General features: G+C 43.4%; 1 pseudogene; it reads left to right on the top strand.

Annotated features, from left to right (window-relative positions):
* Positions 1–16,645, top strand: part of LOC143637778 (teneurin-4-like) — a 373,204-nt pseudogene that overhangs the window by 261,382 nt on the left and 95,177 nt on the right.

Below are 16,645 nucleotides of genomic sequence, written 5' to 3'. Positions count from 1 at the left end.
CTAGAGCCAGGCAGCCATCAGGGCCTCTACTTCTACTGCTGACTACCTCTGTGATAGTGCTGGGGGTTGAACCAAAGGTCTCATGCATGTTAGACAAATGTTCTACCACTCAGCTATACCCCAGCCCTTTTTATGTTTTATTTATCCTGAGACAGTCTTGCTAAGTTGCCCAGGCTGGTCTCAAACTTGTGATTCTGCCTCAGCCTCCCAAGGAGTTGGTATTACAAGTGTGCACCACTGTGCCAGGTTTCTCAATACACTGAAAAATCAATTTTAAAATTCTAGTAGCTGGGGTACTATTGTCACCATTTTACAGATGACATAGATGAGGCACAAAGGTGGGCAGCATTTCTCTCACGTTGCAGAAGTAGCAGATCAGACTCTTGAATCCAGCTTGCCTGACTCCAAGGCCTCTGCTCTGTGTAAAGTCACAGAACATTGAGTAATCACATGGCATACTCTGCCCCCTATCACTGGAATTTGGGACCACATAGATACATGTGTGAGCCTCACTGGGGAGTGCAGAGAATAATTTGTGATAGCAGGATCCTGGAGGCAACACAGATAGACTAATAATCCTGAGAAAGAATGATCTTCATAGAAGTCTTTGTGAAGGTGAACCCCTTGTGGCTGAGATAAGGCTTCAGGGACGAGGTGTTATTGTAGCCAGAACTGGAAGCACACTTAGACTTGAACATGTGAAGATGAAGCAGAGGAGGGCCTAGACCATGGAAACTGCACATGCAGAAGCACAGAGGAGGGGCCAAAAATACATAAATGTCTCTTGTAGCCATTGCCTAGTTGGTCCCCTACAGGACTGTTTTTATAAGGTAGCTAGCAAGTTCTTTTTCAAGTACTGACATGTGTGTCACTGTGTGGCATAGAACAAGGCACTTCCTCTTCTGGGTCCTAGTTTTGCTGTCTAACATTGCTCCACCACAAAACCTACTCTTCTAAGTTCTCATCTTTTTTACTCTTGGTCCTATAACCACATAACACAGATCTCCTGACCCATCTCTGATCTTACAGTTAGGCTTCTGATCTTGGCTAAGCCACATCCCATCATGCTCAAGATCTTTAACCTTTCCTGGGCCCTCCCAATGCAGTTCTTCTCATACTCCAAGAGCGCTCACTCTTGGTCCCCAAATGAGTTATTTCAGTGTCTACAGCTATTCACCAGGCCACTGCTCACAGATATTCCTTCCTCCTACCTCACTGAGAACATTGAGAGCATTAGTCAAATACTTTCCTATTATTATGGATGGTTCCCTACACAGCCCATGCCCACATATCTCTCTGCCTGTGTTCCCTTGCCCAGGGGATGAACTGCCCTGTAAGCCTGTCTTGCCAATTATGCTTTGGGTCCAGTGTTTGCCAAATTGTTAAGAGGAATCTCAATGGAACATCATCCCTTGCTTTCCCCATGTTTTCAAACCCTCCCTTCCCTGGCTCTTTCCAGCATATAAACATGAAATAGTTGCCATATAATAGATGTTTACTCCATGAAAGATGTATGTGACACTAGACACATTGCATAACATTTATTTAACCTGTACGTGAGCCTAATATTTGATATCTATATACTGTGTTTTGCAGATGAGAAAGCTGAGGCACAGAGAGATGAAATAACTTGCTCAGGTCACATGTTGGATAGATGGATGGATGGATGGATGGATGGATGGATGGATGGATGGATGGATGTTTAGTTAAATGGCCTGGTGACTAGATAACCAGTTAGATGATCAGGCAGTTAGGTGGAGGGACAGACAGATGGATAGATAAACAGAGAAACAAAGAAAAGGAGAAGTTCTTAATCCAACAGAGATTCAGTTGGGGTGAGGAAGCAGACTCAGACTCTGATTTTAGAAATTGTGTATTCTAACTGTGGCAATGATCTAATTTACAATTAACAGTCAGGGAACCACTGTCAGATTACATCAGGTTTTACCTCAACCTGATCCCACAATTCACAAACCAAAAACCTGTATTAGTATAATCACCTTTTATTCTAGCTAAGTACCTTTGAGCATTTCTCCAAGCAGTCTCCTTGACTCCAGTACAGGAGTGCAAGTAGCCTTACAGGACTGCTAAGAAGCAGGAATGAGGTAACGTTTCTGTGCCATCAACAACAGTTCTGCAACATTGTGGAAATTTCATTTCTTTCTTATTTTTGCCTTAAGTGCTAGGTAGATTGACTTGAATTTTAAGACTACCAGGATTTTAGAGAAATCCCTCAAGTGGGCAGTAACTCAGATGAACTAGTGATAAAACAGAAAATCCAAGCAGAATTCATCTTAAATTGTCAAACTCACTATTAAAATTTCTTAAGGTCACTCTCCAAATCTCAATTCCTAAGCAAAATAGAAATATTTGACTTATCAAATTTGACTTACAAACAGACTTCCCAAAAGGTCACATGGGGCCCAGACTCTGATCCCACATCCCCAAGAATTTTAAAAACATCTTCATCTGCATCCATTCCTTGTTCAGCAGAAAGTGTGCAGAACCATGGGTGGGGTCCCTACCACTCCCTATTTGGGGCAATTTTGAGCATCTTTCCAAGTAGAAAAAAAATTTATGGGAAAATTATGTGTAAGTCTCTCCCTTTAGGGGAAAGACACAGCTTCCCCTACCAGCTATTTTAATGAACAGGATTGTAAAATAAGTCCAGACAAATTAAAACATAGCCATGATAGGTCCCAGGCTTCATCTGGGCTTGTATGTGGATTAGAGTTTAATAAGAGAAGCCCGGGGCAGCTTCTCCCTTACGTATACACTTTGGGGCATAATTACCAATAGCCAAATCTTAGATCTTTTCTTTGCCCTCTTCACCTCTTCCTCATATGTTCACCTCCCTCAAGGAAAGACAACAGGTGCAGTTTGGGCATTGGCACAAAGGAAGATGTTTCTGAGGATAAGGACTGAGACCTTTTACAATCACAACTCAGAAGATGAGTGTCTAAGAAGGTTAGGTGCAAAGAAATCTGAGCCTCTATATGAATATATTTGACAAAATAACTTGTGTGCACTATGACAGTGAGTCAAGCCAACAAACATACACTTCTTTCATGGAACTTTTTTTTCCCAATTATTTATTCTTTCAACAAACATCTGTAGAAAGCCATGCTGTGCCATGCCTGGTGCTAGTGCTCAGGAAACCAAGATGGATAAAAGCTAGACTCTGCTGTCAGGTGGGATTCTAGTCTAGAAAAAAGATACACAAGTGAGATGGGAAAGAGATTGCTTGGGCAAGGGAAAGTGCTTGGGTTTGACTTCCTACAAGAAAAGAGTTAATGTGTCAGGCATGGTGGCATGCACCTGTAATCCCAGCATCTAAGGAGAATGAGACAGGGGTATCATGAGTTCAAAGCCAGCCTCAGAAACTTAGTAAGGCCCTGAGCAACTCAGTAAGATCCTTTCTCTAAATAAAATACAATAAGGCTGGGGATGTGGCTCAGTGGTTAAGTGCCCTGGTTCAATCCCTGGTATCCCCCCACTCCTACCTCCTCCTGTCGGAGACCTGCTCCAACAGGGGGTCTCAGGAGATGAACGGATGGTGAGGAGTCGGCGAAAGAGGGGTGGAGAAACAACCCAGACACCAAAGTGCAGGTGTTGATCCCAATCTTTACTTGTGAACTTGATCATATATACTTTTAATTTTGGCAGGCTCACAGTACTTTGTGGTTACAAAACAGGAATCATTATTCAAAGAAACAAAAGTTACCTAGCTACAATCAGAATAGAAGAATGTATCTTGGCTTATGCATAAGCAAACATTTGTACTTTCAGTTCGTGTTTTGCTTTGAGCTGTTTCTGCTTAGTTAACTTTTAATAATAATTACAAATGTCCCAAACTATTGGCCTATACCTTGACTATTCTTTCTTGACTTACTGACTGGAACCGGTGCCATGGTTATGGCAAGTGGTTGACTTGTTATTAATTTTAATCAAACAAGAGTAAGAGCACAAACCATTGTGCACAGGAACAAGAACAAGTTGCCTAGTACTAAGCACTAATCTGTCTTCTTAACATTAATTTTTCTCCTCTAGATTTTAATTTAATTTCTCAAAAACTTCCTTGATAGGAATACAGGGAGTTTTTCATTAGACATTAACAATTTACACTCCACAGCTGAATCATTGCATTTAGAGCAAACAGATCCATTCTTTAGAAGTACTTGCATTAATTGGGAAAGTCATGTTTTTTTCCTTCATACTTAATGGTCATATGAGAAGTCACAGCTATACTTATTAAAGGAATACAAAAACAAATTAGCCCATTCCCAGAAACATACTGTGCTCCTCCAGAGGATGGACGCCTTGCGCCATCCACCTCAGTAGGGCCTTGCCATTGCCTGAGTCAGGGGAGGGGCGCAGCATCCTCCCACCCCACCCCCCCAAAAAAAATAAGAAAGAAGGAAGGAAAAAGAAAAGAGCTAATGTGTTCTTGAGTCTAGTTGGGTCATCTTCAAGACCCTGTTATAGTTCAGGCAAGGAATGAGAAATTTAGGACAGTTGGAGATCATCACCTGATTTCAAGAAAAATATCACCCTACACATACAAATGGCTTCTACCTAGCTTTTAATAGTCTTGACAATGGTGCCATCCAGGTGACCAGAACAAGAGCTTCATGCCCAAATATTGAGGTTACTATTAGAAAAGCAAATATTTGGCTCATCCGGAAGCTGATCCTCTGTTAGGGAGCATGGAGCTCTGCTGATACAGTATGTCTTAGGGCTTCATCAACCAGTCATACATGCAATATAGTTTACATAGAGCTTCTTACACATACCTCTTCCTTTAATTATCACCATCCACCCTATAGGAGGGAGATAATTATTACTCTCTCCATTTAAGAAGTGAAGAATTATAGCTCAGAGAGATTAAGTAATTTTCCCAAGAACCCATAGCAGGGAAACTAGGGAGTCAGTCTACCCTACAGCCTGTATACTCCCTACTACCTCCACAGATACCTGCCAGGCCCCAGACCTTCAGCATTTAATCAGAAAGCTTGGATTTTGATCATATGAAAGTCAGCCGGCAATTATCAAATGTTCTTGTATTGGATGTGTTTCCAAAGTCAGAATTCGCATCTGATCTTCAGCCTTCAATCTAGTCTACTTATCACTGCTTCTCATTTCCTTTTTTTATAAAAATGTGTCTGTGAAATTTATTATATTCTGATCACACACCAGGCACTAGGCTAGACTCTTCACTTTGGCTCACATTTGCTCATGTAGTTCGGTAGATTTAGGTCATATTCATCTGTCATGTCAGACCTAAACTCCTTGAGGTCGTCCCCACTTGTATCCTCAGTGCCAAACAATCCTCTAGAGTGAGCCATGTCATCTCAGTTTACAAAGAAGGAAACATGAGACTTAGGAACTGCAACCCAAATTTCACCAAGGCCCATTTCTATGATGTAAAAGGCATATGAGCTGTCAAAGCACATTCTGTAACATCATCCTGTTTGGATCTCACCAACTACTCTGTGAAGTTACATCTGCTTTAATGTCAAAGCAGAATCTGAGAAGGCAAAAATAGAGCTATTCCTTTATTTCAGGAACAAAAATAATAAATCAAAGTATTTGAGAGAATAAATAACAAATAGGGACTAAACCTGAGGACAGATGATAAAGTAGCAGCATAGGTTTCTGCTTCCATCATGTATCAGTGGGTCTCTTCCACTCAAACTGGCCCCTCTGCAAAGGAGAACCCGAGCGCTCCCAGGCTGCGTTACCATCAGTTAGCACCCAATAAACATCAAGGTCGCCAGTTCAGGCCCCTTCCATTAAAATGTGTAAGAGCTCACAACCCAGCTTGTAAAGGGCTGTTGGAGGGTGCCCAGCCACTGAGCAGCTTTAGCTTCAGGCCAGGAGAGAATGTCTAGTGTCAACTAGCAAGGAAATGGAATGTTTGGATGATCAGACCCACAGTCTCCAGACGCAAAGAGTGAGATCAAGTGTCTGGGAAACTCCGTGTGGAGGATCCCATTTCATCTCATATATATCCAGGGTCTAACTGGATGTAACAAAAAAAGAGGCAGCGAGGCCAGAAGTGGGTGGGAGGAATCTGCTGGAATAAACCAGGAGTTTCCCCTAAAGAAAAGCTTCCCTGGAGGATATAGGATATAGTTGGTTGTTGTTGTTGTTGTTGTTGTTGTTGTTTCCTTATTCTGAGGCTGTTTTCTTATTTGTAGAATGCCTGTCTTGCAATTCTGTGTTGCTTAAGGATGGTCAAAACAAGGAGAACACACAGACACCTACATGACCTTGTAGAATGTCCTTCTCCCATCTGGGTCTTGGTATCCTCACCTCTAAGAAGGATAGCAGCCAAATGTTCTCATAACATCCTCATGATATTTAAGTGAGAAATTGTATGTGAAATATGCTTCTTAAACTGTAAAACGTGATCTAAGTGTTAACTAAGCCAAAAATGGCCTTCCCACACATTACCTCATTTGATCCAACACCAAGTCTGTAAAATCTGTGAAGTGGGAATTATTGTCCCCATTTTATAGAAATAGAAGTTGAAGGTTTGATGGATTGCATAACATGCAACTTGCAGATTATTCAGCCAATCAGTGGCAAAGACATGGGTAGGCTCCAGATCTGTGGTTTTAATCCATTGCATATATGCCAAATGGTAGAGATAATGGCTATAGGTTATTGGGATGGCTACAGATTATTTGGATAATCTTTGGAATGCCAATATCAGTTTGTGGTTTATTTGGACAAAGACATCCTGGGAGACAGATTGTATCTACTGACCTCTGTATTCGAGTACAAAGTAAAGGCTCTGGCACATAGTAGGCATGTATGGAAGATTAGTATAAGGATAAATAAGTCAGTATGAATTTATTGAGACCTACTATATATCAGGTACCAAGTGCCCTCTGAAATGGGTGCTGTTATCGTCCCTCCCCATTTTATGGAGGAATCAAATGAGGCTAAGAACCATAGAGTAAGGAGGTCAGGTAACTGGCTGAACTGAGATTTGGAATTATATCTGATTGCAAGTCTTACTCTCCTTTGTCCACACTACCTTTAGATTAATTAGTAAAGGAGTGTTGTAAGGTCTTCCCTCCATATCCACAGGTTCTGTATCCATTCAACCAACTATAGGTTGAAAATATTCCAAAAAATTTTTTCATCTGTACTGAACTGATTTTTCTCATTATTATTCCCTAAGTAATATAATCTGACAACTATTTACATAGCACTTATATTGTATTTGGCATGACAAATAATCTAGAGATGACTTAAAATATACAGGAGGATTATAAAGGTTAAATACACATACTTTGCCATTTTATAAAATGGACTTGAGAATCCATGGATTTGGGTATTCAGGGGGTCCTGAAATTAATCCCCCATGGATATTGAGGCTCATGGGGCAGCTATGCCTGTTAGGTAAGACCTGATATCCCACAGGTAAGTCCAGGGCAAGGCCTACCTCTTCTATTCTCGGTCCCCATCAACTCCATATCCCTGCTGCCTAAAAACATGTCCACTTTGGCGCCAGCAGCCTGTCCCTCTCCTGGCTTGGTGAATAGAAGTACTGTTTGCTGTTTACTTTCACACCATAAACTACCACTGGAAAAAGTGCTGAGTAAACCCAAGCAAAGCCCAAGTTGTTCTTCTCCCCGGGGCTCTTGGGAAACCTCCAGCCCTGAACCTAGACCCAGCCTCCGAGTCATCAGGAGATCATTGTCCTTCAGTGGTGTGCAGAAAAGGTGGGAGTTTCAGATGGGATCTAGGGAAGCCTGAGGACTGGAGATTGTCATTATTTATCTCTAGGAAAGGCTACAATGTTGTCTACACTTGATCTCAGCCAAGAGGCTGAGAAGTGTTGCCTAAAACATTGTCTGAAAGGAGCTTGAACAACGTCCTAGATGGGCTGCTAGGGGTAGTAACACTTGGCTCCACAGCCCCACCCTGGCATAGTACATTTTCTGGTGGATAGGTCACTTGGGAAAGGTAGACCTTGCTGGACTTTCAGCCAGGTTGAGCAGTGTGTATACAAATTATTTTTCATCCTCATGTGCCTGTCTCTCTGGGCAACAAAACTTAATTAAGGCTCTATTCTGTGCCAGGACTTGTGCTCGGTACCAGGGATAGAGGTGATCTGAGGAAGGAGAACCTAGTCCAAGCTTGTTCCTGGTCTGACAATGAGACAGTCACAAAAACAAAGAATTACTCTAATGTGTAATATGGGATGAGAAGGAGCAAGAGAATAACCACAGGTTGACTCCCAGGTGACTTCTTGTCACCTGTGACAGGTGAGCCAAGCCTTGGGGGTAGAATTATATTATGTAACACAGTGAGTAATTGTATCATAGACTCCCACAAAGTTAAAGCCTGGAATCTTAAAAACCATCAGGCAGGTTACCCCCTGAAATAGATGAGGAAACTGATACCCAGACAGAAGTGACCTTCTCAGCAGATTAGTGGCTGAGCAGGATTTCACAAACCTCTTTGGACTCCCAGTCTTCAGGAAACCTTTCTTGAGTTAATCAGCCATTACCGTGATCTTTTGTATTGTGCACCTCACTGAGTGCTCACTGAAGCTTGACTTGGTCATCAGGGGGCTGACCACAGTATCACACAGCACTTGTTCCCCTGGGCCAGAAGTTGTGGCTCAATAAAGTCAAAGAACCTGCACATAGTCACACAGCTCAGAAGCTCCTGAGCCTTGTATAGAATCCAGTTCTTTGGCTCCAATTCAGAGCTATCTCTGTCCCTCCTCCAGCAGCCTCTCTCTTTTCTCAGCAGATGAGAAATCAGATGTGTAGGAAGTACCTCCATTTTGCTTGCATAAGGACACACCATAAAGAGCATTTTTTTTTAAATTTTGCAAACATTTTATCCATTGTCTTCAGGTTAGTAATGAAGGTCGGAGCCTCTGAAATCTAATTTTGTTTTCTTTCCTTTTTCAAAAGCAACTAAAACATTAGCAGTTTCTACACCAGCAGTGTCACTTGGAAGGGAGTAATGAGCAAAGGCACAGATGCCAGTTCACTTAGTTTAAAAGAAATTTAAAGTGTCAGGATTTTCACATGAATGTGAAGACTATTGGGCCGCGAAGCATCCGGGTCTCCATCAGAGCCCTGGCAGAGCGCATCCATGGACACGGTTGCTCAGCCTATTTCCTAAAGAGCACTTACGTTTTGGAAGACTTCATGACCTCTGCCTGCAAGAAGCATGAAGTAGTTGCTGGCCGGAAGCCCGAGGGGCTTGTGAATCAGGCCCTGTGTGCTCTGCACCACTGCACAGACGGGCCTTTGTGAAGGAACAGGCGGCTCCACTCTGGCCCTCAAGTGCTCCCCATACCCCGCCAGCTGTTTGCTTTGAGTCTAAAAGCCCATTTAGATGGAGCTTGGATTTAGGGGGAGGAAGCAGCAAGCCAAGGACAGAGAATAAACTGCAGGTTTTGGACAACAACCCGGAGTATGCCCATGGGGTGGAGGATCCAGCCTCCCCTCACCCCCACTTCAGTTAGAGTCAGAGCTGCTGTGAAACACAGGCCCCAGAACTCTTCACATGCCCCAGCCAGACCCACAAGCTCTTTACTTGGTGACCGGGACTCCTCTTCACTTTGTTTTCACACATAACCAGTTTTTAATTAAATTTGACTTTTTCTCACATCTGTTCACAAGGCCAGTCCCCCTTGGAAGTGGCAAGCACAAAGGTGGAGACTGGCTGGCAGCAGGAAAAGCAAATAGAGCAGAGCCCTCTGTCCCTCCTGTCCTGGTGGGGAAACAACTCAGGGCAGGCTTCGGCCCAGGGCATTGCTGTGGTCCTGAGGCCATTGTCTACGGAGATTAATCTCCCAAGCCTCTGGAATCACTCACAGAAGCCTAGTAGGTAACCAAGTGTGATCCTGTCCCCAGCAGTGACTTGCTCAGTAGTTGTTTCTTTCTCTCCTCCTCCCACCTTCTGCCTACAGAGATCTGTGCTGCCGACTGTGGTGGCCATGGCGTCTGCGTGGGGGGCACCTGTCGCTGCGAGGATGGCTGGATGGGGGCGGCGTGTGACCAGCGAGCCTGCCACCCACGCTGTGCCGAGCATGGGACCTGCCGCGACGGCAAGTGCGAGTGCAGTCCCGGGTGGAACGGCGAGCACTGCACCATCGGTACGGCGCCCAGGATACCTGGTCTGGGTCTGCAGGACACCTTTGTCTGTGGGGTCACTAGCCTGGGTCCCCATTGCATGTGGGAAGGGGTCAAAAGTCCTTTCATCTGATGACATTATGACTGGCTTTTCCTAGATGTCAATTGGATTTAAATTCACAGTGTGGTGTTTTCAACCTTAGTCTTCCCAGTTTATATTTCCAGGTCCCACTTAGCTGGTTAGCACACCTTGCTGTTTAGCCCTTTCCAGGTGAAAGGCTCAGTTTCCTCACCTGTGGGATGGGGAGAAGAATGCAGGTAAAGAGCACCGCACAAGCCTGCACGCAGTGGAGCAGTCCATACACATAGCCATGGATATCAGCTTCACTGTCTCTGAGTCTCCACTCTCGCTGGCCTCGGAGGCTCCCCAACAGGCCTGGAACCCTGGGGAAGCTCTCCACAGGACCCAGGCCACATCTGCATTTCCCCTCTGCTGCCCTCAGCATCCATCCTGTCTGCATCTGTCTCCTTTCTCCTCTCTTGGGGTCTCCTCAGCACCCGCCCCCGCTGCAGCAGCACTGTTAGCAGCTTTAAAAACAAGCTCATCTTCCCGTTGCCTTTCCTCTCTCTGCCTTTCCTGCTGGTTTTGTTGATTTTAAACACAGCCAGACGTTTTGCTTGGTTTATTATCCTGGAATGAACACTCACCAAAAGCTCTTTATTGAATCAACTGGTTTGTGTGTGTTTTAACTTTTTCCCCTTCCATTTTTTCAAAAGGAAGGGTCTGTAATCAGATGGTGAGCATGTGGCTTGAGAAAGCAGGATTCCAGGTGCTTCTCCAGCTTGGAGGAGACCTCTTGGGTCTTAGAGAAACTCTTAAGCTTTCAAGGGACAAAGAATTTTAAGCAAAAGGAGCTAACTCTTCTCTTTTAGGGTTTTCTGTTTTGTTTTGTTTTGCCATTCCTTCATACCCTTGGTCCTTGCCCCGATGAAATCACTGAGTTAATAAGTAGCTATGGAAAACCTTACACTTATTAATTTAATAATAATGGCTTCTAATTTTCAAATATGTACACTGTGTCAAGCATTGTGCTAAAGATTTTAACTGCATTACTTTATACTTCTTATAAAGTGAAGAAGTATGGATTATTTCCTCTGTTTCAGGACCTGAGTCTAAAGGTCATGTATCTTTTAAAGAGGTAGATCAGGAATTTGCAGCTTGATTTCCTCCTCAGCAGCTGTTTGAAATTCTTGCACCACAAAGGCCAGGTTTTCCATGGTAGCATCCAGCGCATGTCCTTCCCAAGGCTGTGCCTTCTTCTTATTTGAGTGCACTGGAGTCCCTCACCTAATCTGTCCCAGCCCTCACTCCTCCACAGTGGCAGCAGTCTTCCTGCTCTTCCTCAGCCAAAGATAGCATGTCATCTCACTGTCCACTCCTTGATGGCTTCTTTGTGTTAATGGCCTGGAAACCCCTTAATGAGATATGGCCTAGTCCCTCCCCGGGGCCTTCTTCTTTAAACTCCGCTTCCCACTCTCTTCTGCCTTTCTGCATGACAGAGGTCAGTCTGACATTTAAGTCTCACAGCCCAGAAGATGGCCCATTCTGTTCAAAAAGAAATCAGAGCCCAAGGATAGCGTATTCTGTTTTCTATCACTTGCTTACAGAATCCTCCGCTTGCCTTTCCAATCTCCAAAAAGTTTATGAATGTTAGACTTTTATAAGATAAAACATCTCAGCTGAGTCCAATAACTAGGGACTGAGGGAAATTCTCCCTTAGTCCAGTCACAGATGATTCATGGCAGGCCTCGTGGGCAGGCTGCGCTACATCAAATGGCTTGTGGATATTCATCAGCCTGGCTTTAAGAAGGTCCCATTTATTTTGATGCCAAGAAGTCAAACTGTCCTCTCTACCTCCCTTGCTCACCCTGTTGTCACTCTTTAAGAACAGATTCCTCCTCGGAGTTGCAGATGTTTTTTTTTTCCCCTCCAGATAAGAAATACATCAAGGTAAATGTGCATGATAGAAGAGGAAGGTTGACAGTCCTAAATACCAGAAAAATGTCATTGGAGAAGTAATGGACTAGTCACAGTGGCGCAGACTTTGGCTCAGAATTCTATTACCCTTCATTGTGTGGTGGGCATTTTCTTTGTCCTTGTCTGATTTTCCTGCATGGCAGCCTTCTCTCTGTGGGTCTGTGCCGTGGCCACCTGCATCCCCATGGGAAACCCAACACCCTGGTGCTGGAGGAACACTTCAGTGACCTTGCAGGATATAAGGGATGGGGGGAAATTCAGAGAAACAGTAGTGGGTGCCTTCCTTTTCCTGTTGAGATAGAAATGAGAAGAACGCTCTTTTAATCTTTGTGGTAACAAGGACTATTTTCTTATGTTTCCAAGAAAATTCACTCATGCAAGGGTGATTTAAGAAAAGAAAAAAATCTGCTGATGTGAAAAGTTAGAATTTTAAAGTGTTAAATGTTCTCTCATTATCAGATTTCATTATTATGCAATGGGTCATTATCATGCAGCAAGTTCCAATGCTGCAATGTAGTCATAGTTTTTACCCACACCAGAGACTAGGACATTGGCTCAGAGTCCTCCATGCAATGGAAGAAGAAGAGTGGAGGGTCTCTTTACGCACTGCTGCCCTCCATGAACAGGAAGAATGACCCGATTACCTTACAGCAGGAATGAAGAACTCAAAAGAAAAAGATGAAGCTGGGCTCCCTATGACCAATCCCCAGTCTGAGAAGCTTTTTACCCCAATGACATTTCCCAGAGCAGATTATTACAGTAGGAATTAAATATCTGCTTGATTTTTCTCAGAAGAGGTTGGTTTTCATAATAAGAGAGAACTTGATAGTGGCATCATCTTTAATGACAGATTTTAGGTGGGTTTTTTTTTTTTGTTGTTGTTTGTTGTTGTTGTTTTTTCAAACAGCAAGACCGTTCACACTGAAACCTAATGCCTTGTGTTAGGAATTACTGTCTATTTGCATCTGGAAGAAAGGTCTTTGGTGAAAGCACTGTGGGAAAACCACATGTTGTGTCTTAGGGCTCAGTTTCTCTCCCAGTGCAGGTGCATCACAGAATGGGGTGGCCACAGGCATGTCCAGGGATGAGGAATGCCAGCCCTCTCCACCACCCACAGAACTGCACACCCATCAGTCTGAACCCATTCACCTGCTCCTAAAAATATCCCATGAAGAAAAAGCCATTCTAAGCCATCCTTTGATTTTGCTCTTGCTTACTTGACACTAGTAACCCACTGGTACACATGGGACCCAGTTTTCCAAGTAGAGAAGTTAAGGTAAGAAGGATTGATTCGGGTCTATCTGTCAAGTATATGGTCAACATAGAGTCATCAAAAACATGTTTTTGGATGTCTTTTCCAGAAATTTTATTGGTCCCTTACATCTGGGGCTTGACCTCTGATTTCCTTAGCAAAACCTGACACTCATGGTTAAATTTAAGAAGGTGTTTAATTTTTCCTATTTCTTTGAAGACACTGCTAACATTTTGAATCAATCCTGTGATGATTACTTTACTCACCTCAGTGCCCCTCATCTATGAAGTCTCAAAACATGTGTGGAAAGTGCCAGCTTCTGATTACATTTATAGAATTCCAACCTTGACCCCAAAGCTGTGATTGTTCAAGATGCCAGATATCCAGAATTATTTCCTCAACTTCAGGAGAGCTATCCAAATCACATAAAACCTAATTCTTAAACATAAGCCTCCTCTGGGAGTAAAGATCAAAATAAAACTCTGATGATGCAATTACTTGAGTGAGCACAACCAGACTTCACCTTGAAGGGAAATTATAGAGAAGGCCACAGAATCTTTGGCAGCACTCATCCACTTTGGAGTGGTAGCTTTCAGGCTTCTTTTTTGTAACCAGACAATCCTTAACCAATCGCTCACAAGTTGCTCTCAGGGATTTAGCCTGTGTGATAGCCCTGTGCTTATCCTTTCCTCAGAAGCATCTCCTTGCAACAGTACCTGTGATCCCACAGGACAGATGCTGACAAGAAGAGAGAAGGAACGTGCTACTCTCAGAGGGAAAGTGTGATTGCCAATGGCTCTAGAGAGCTCAGCACCTACATGGTAGGGCTGGGAATCAAGGAAAGCTACTGGGCTCCTTGGGTTCCTCTCAGGGTGGCACCATTCACCACTTTTTCACCAGTTCTTTATCCAAAGAAAGAAGAGCATGAATGTGTCTAAGATCTTAACAAGAACATCTCCTGGGTGGCTTGTCATCACCTGAAAGAAGATCAGATGATTGTAACCTGTATGCACCACCTGCTGTGTTGATCTCCGTTTCATCTGGCCTGACATGGACCAGTGATGCAACTATTAGAGTTGACCAGAGGCTCCTGGATCATAAGAATGGAAAAGCCACTTTCATGTCTCCACAACCTTTGACAAGAGCCCTAAAGCTTCTTGGAATTGTCCTGAAAGAAAGTCTTGGAAACCTCTGTTGGTACAGAAGAGTCATGTGGGTTGTCTTAGAGATGCCAGTGACCTAGGCCTCCCAGATCAACCTCATGCCAGAGGTTCACAGTCTTTATAATACATAAGCTGTGTGTCTCCACTATCTCCAGTTTCTTACCTAGAGAGAAGAAGATGGTAGGAACCTACAAAACATGCCTGCAATGTCAAAAAAATAAGTATGACCCATGAGAAAAATGGCTCTACTGCCATCATCTTCATCCTGAAGTCCTAAAAGAAAGATGCAGAGGATTTTGTGATGTCTAGAATTCACCTCCCAGACTTTGCATCATTTTTTCTAAAAGCTGGTAGGTACTTTAAAATTATGAATTTTAAAAGGATTATACTCAAAAGCATACATGTTCGGATTTTTAAGCAATCACAGCGACAGCATGGACTTCTGCATATGTCTTATAAATAAATGACATTGGACTTCAAAGACCCAGTTGTCACTTCCATTTTCAATAGCCTGAGATAAGAAAAGTCTGTTCCATTCCCAGAAATCTCTTGGACTTGGTGTTGACTGGCTGTTATCAGCTTTTGGATTCACAGAGTGGCTTGAAGTCTCTTTATGGCAGAGGAATCCCTTTTGATTTGTGGAGTCAGGGTTTGAAGTTTTGAGTGTTCCTGCTTATCTTCTGAAAAGCCACAATGTTGATTGTAACCTGAGCCTGCCTGTCACTTCCACTGGCTTCTGTTCCTACCTGCAGTCAAGAGAAATTAGCAAGCACTTTTTAAAGATATTAAAAAAAGATTTACACTGAAAGGAGAGCTTTATTACTATATAATTTTTGAAAATTGAATGGCATTTGAAGAGAGAGCACTCTCTGAAGTCAGCCCATGGGTTTCGGGAGAATATTCTGTAGAGTGGATAGAACCTTCACTGACCACCAGAGCCATGATACCACCATTAAGTTTGGAGACAATCAGGAGTGTTTTCTCTCTGGAGAGCTCCCTCAAAGTGGGTGACACACAGTGGTGTTGTCCTTTGGATCCCAGTGATGGCGTCTACTCCAAGCTTGCCATCCCTGGGAGGGAACCCTAGGCTCACTTCACCCCTTCTGTAACTGGGTTCAGAGTTCTTTTAAGTACTTATGATTAGGACAGAAACTCTGGGTTCAGAGTTCTCTTAAGTACTTATGATTAGGACCTTCCAGAAACTCTGGGTTCAGAGTTCTTTTAAGTAATTATGATTAGGACCTTCCAGAAACTCTGCAGATGAAAACTGAGAAAACCACCTGAATCCCCGGTGTTCTTGCTCTTTGAAGGCAAAGCTCCGTGACATCCTGGGAAATGATGTCTAAGAAATTTTAAACTACTTTGCAAAATGTGATGAGTAAGCGCAACTAAAACTAAAGTGACAGATGAACCAAGCATCAAGGAAGTCTTAAGTCTTCCCCTTAGCCAGAGATGCTCCCTAGGCTGTGTTTCATGCGGGCAGTCCTGTGTTTCATTTTCTCATGAGGGTCCTTCCTGCTTGGCATTCCACAGCTTCGTCTATCCACTCCTGCTTGATAAGCCACGCTCCTTCACATTCCCTCCTGATATCCTGCTCTCATGGACTCCATGGCATCTCTAAGAATGAAGGGATGCATGCAGGCCCTGTTCATTTCCTATTCCCAATTTTCCACTTGGCTATGCACCTCCAGGAACACATCTTGAAACAGCAGTACATGGACACCTGAACCAAAGAACGTACCTTTTGTCCACCAATCTTTTGAGGCCAATATATCTTGATAAACAGCAACCATCTCTTGTCTAGCCAGAGGACTGAAAAATAGAACTTAATTTTTTTATGAAAAGAGTAATAACATTTTTACAGTATATAGAATACTAGGGCTTCCAGATTAGGTCACGCCACTGCAGTCCAGCCCTATCTTTGGGATTTTTTATTCTTGTGTGAAATTGAGCTGAGGATGGGGTGCAGCCTGGCTGAAGGTATCAAGGGGCTTTAAAGGGGAGAGTGCCATCTGCCTGGCATTTGTGGAAACACATGAAAAGGAGGCCCAGGAAGACAGGGAAAGGGAAGCTCCTCAAA

This window comes from Callospermophilus lateralis, unplaced genomic scaffold (assembly GCF_048772815.1).
Source record: "Callospermophilus lateralis isolate mCalLat2 unplaced genomic scaffold, mCalLat2.hap1 Scaffold_63, whole genome shotgun sequence".
Taxonomy (NCBI): Eukaryota; Metazoa; Chordata; class Mammalia; order Rodentia; family Sciuridae; genus Callospermophilus; species Callospermophilus lateralis.
The sequence above is the reverse complement of the archived record's forward strand: the minus strand, read 5'-3'. Positions and strand labels throughout refer to the sequence as shown.